Source organism: Oncorhynchus clarkii, unplaced genomic scaffold (genome assembly GCF_045791955.1).
Source record: "Oncorhynchus clarkii lewisi isolate Uvic-CL-2024 unplaced genomic scaffold, UVic_Ocla_1.0 unplaced_contig_6151_pilon_pilon, whole genome shotgun sequence".
Lineage (NCBI taxonomy): Eukaryota > Metazoa > Chordata > Actinopteri > Salmoniformes > Salmonidae > Oncorhynchus > Oncorhynchus clarkii.
Window position 1 is genome coordinate 25,756 of NW_027259463.1, and position 3,346 is coordinate 29,101.

The window sequence follows — 3,346 nt, forward strand, 5'->3', positions numbered from 1 at the left end:
GTACAACAACCACTGCAGCTCCTACTACAACAACAACTGCAGCTCCTACTACGACAACAACTGCAGCTCCTACTACGACAACAACTGCAGCTCCTAGTACAACAACTGCAGCTCTTGGTACAACAACAACTGCAGCTCCTACTATGACAACAACTGTAGCTCCTAGTATAACAACAACTGCAGCTCCTAGTACGACAACCACTGCATCTCCTACTACGACAACAACCGCAGCTCCTGCTACGACAACAACTGCAGCTCCTAGTACAACAACAACTGCAGCTCCTAGTACAACAACAACTGCAGCTCCTACTACGACAACAACTGCAGCACCTACTACGACAACAACTGCAGCTCCTACTACGACAACAACTGCAGCTCCTACTACGACAACAACTGCAGCTCCTACTACGACAACAACTGAATCTCCTACTACGACAACAACTGAATCTCCTACTACGACAACAACTTCAGCTCCAAGTACAACAACTGCAGCTCAGAGTACAACAACAACTGCAGCTCCTAGTACAACAACCACTGCAGCTCCTACTACGACAACAACTGCAGCTCCTACTACAACAACTGCAGCTCCTACTACGACAACAACTGCAGCTCCTAGTACAACAACCACTGCAGCTACTAGTACAACAACCACTGCAGCTCCTACTACAACAACAACTGCAGCTTCTACTACGACAACAACTGCAGCTCCTAGTACAACAACTGCAGCTCCTACTACGACAACAACTGCAGCTCTTGGTACAACAACAACTGCAGCTCCTACTATGACAACAACTGTAGCTCCTAGTATAACAACAACTGCAGCTCCTACTACGACAACAACTGCAGCTCTTGGTACAACAACAACTGCAGCTCCTACTATGACAACAACTGTAGCTCCTAGTATAACAACAACTGCAGCTCCTAGTACGACAACCACTGCAGCTCCTACTACGACAACAACCACAGCTCCTACTACGACAACAACTGCAGCTCCTAGTACAACAACCACTGCAGCTCCTAGTACAACAACCACTGCAGCTCCTAGTACAACAACCACTGCAGCTCCTACTATGACAACAACTGCAGCTCCTACTACGACAACAACTGCAGCTCCTAGTACAACAACTGCAGCTCCTACTACGACAACAACTGCAGCTCCTACTACGACAACAACTGCAGCTCCTACTACGACAACAACTGCAGCTCCTACTACGACAACAACTGCAGCACCTACTACGACAACAACTGCAGCTCCTAGTACAACAACAACTGCAGCTCCTAATACGACAACTACAGCTCCTAATACGACAACTACAGCTCCTAATACAACAACTACAGCTCCTAATACAACAACTACATCTCCTAATACAACAACTACATCTCCTAATACAACTACTACAGCTCCTAATACAACAACTACAGCTCCTAATACAACAACTACAGCTCCTTTTACAACAACTACAGCTCCTAATACAACAACTACAGCTCCTAATACAACAACAATAACTTTAGCTAATTTCACAACCACTACTGAGCTACCAAAAACTACACAAATGAGCACTACAACTCTACCTGCCGGACAGTCAACCACGAATAGTGGGCTTAGTAAGTGTGATTTACTTTACTTAATAGCTAATGAAATTGGTAATAGTGGTCAACCCTGTCAATTCTCCTTTTTTTCTTATAGGACGTTACGTGTCTGTCTGTCTGTCTGTCTGTCTGTCAGTCTGTTTGTTTTGCTTAATGCTTGTTCTTATTATTGAATCATTGTGTCTCTACAGGTTATACGTTTGTACTGAGGGTGAAATTTTCCATGACGACAGTCCAAACCGAATCTGAGATCTTGAATCAGGTAAGAGTCCCTATTAAACATATAATTTTATTATTAATTATTATTAATTAATCTCCAAAGGTGATAATAGAATGAGGAAAAATCTCATTCATCAAAGGGATGTAAGGTTGCTTTAACAAATAAGTATATTGAATACAGATGGAAAGTGAATGAGGGGGAAGGAGCGTGAAGAGGATAGGAATGTGGCATTATCAAATGTCCTAAATGATGTAACCCCTGTGTTTATTCCAGCTTCGTGAGTATCTGATCAGACGAGGGCTGCCATTGGACTCTACACTGCGATTGACATTCATTCAGAGCTAGTTGACGGGGTGAAGAGGAGAAGGACACCGGAGAGAAAACACAGACAGAACAGAATACAAAACTGATCACTGAGATATTTTACACACATAATTTACAATAGATTATCTTGCAGATTACACTCTTACCCCATGACCTACGGTAACTGGACCTAATGTACTAGTAACTAAATACCTACCGTACCTTCAGAAAGTTCCCTTGACTTTTCCCTCATTTTGTTGTGTTACAAAGTGAGAAGAAAAAATCTAACATTTGTAAAAAATATATACATGATCAATAAAACACTAATATATCTTGATTAGATAAGTTTTCATCCTCCTGAGTTTTTCTCAGTCGCTTTGGTGCATTTCTTAGATCAAAAGTGCAATTCTTGATACTACTTGTACAAATTCCAAATCATCTAGTCACTTGTGCACATCATTAAAGCATTTTCTTATTCCTTTGAACAAATTGCAATTGATAATGTACAAGTGTCAGCTTTTTTCCAAATTTTCAATTGCCCATGTCATGTTGTTCAAAATATGGTTTATGGTTCTCTGTTGAATAGTCTTACCCCTCAAAACATCTAGGCATTAGTTCCTTGCATAAGCCATTACATGCTAAATTGTTGAACTATTTGTCATAAACTGTCAAGCATAGTTTTACACATTTCTATTAGACCTTTTGTACAAAAACGTGAATTGATGAATCGTGCAGGTGAAATTGACCCTCACTCATGAAGGAATGTAAAGTGTTAGTTCAACCAACAATCAACCAGTTGTCTAAATTCCTCTTTAGTTGCATCTCATGAAGAATCAATTGGCAAGCATATATAGGCAGACCACAACACAGAGTTGCAATTTTCCAATAATGGATGGACCAGGAAACGAACAGGGTCAACAGCCAAGAGGAGGAAGAAGAGGAGCAAGGATGCGTGGTGGAAGGCAAAACAGAGGAAGAAGAGGACATAGGCGCATATCTGATGACATAAGGGCCACTATTGTAGACCATGTTGTCAATCATGGCCTTACAATGGCTGAGGCGGGTCGAAGGGTGCAGCCGAATATTGGGAGCTCAACCGTGTCCTCAATAGGTCAAACGTTTAGAAGAGAGAACAGGTCTGTCCACCAATGTACAGTGCACTGTTACTGTATATAAGCAGTATACTGTATACTTCCTACAATGCTTCATATTACTGTAGTCCACTTGTATTTC

The 3,346-nt window shown here is 41.5% G+C and overlaps 1 long non-coding RNA gene across 1 annotated transcript; it reads left to right on the plus strand.

The window, feature by feature from the left end:
- The first annotated feature begins 955 nt into the window (after positions 1–955).
- LOC139400221 (uncharacterized) lies at positions 956–2,453 on the plus strand. The gene is made up of 3 exons (XR_011632461.1): positions 956–1,605; positions 1,782–1,852; positions 2,084–2,453. It is a non-coding gene; the product is annotated as an uncharacterized lncRNA (long non-coding RNA).
- The last annotated feature ends 893 nt before the right edge of the window (positions 2,454–3,346 follow it).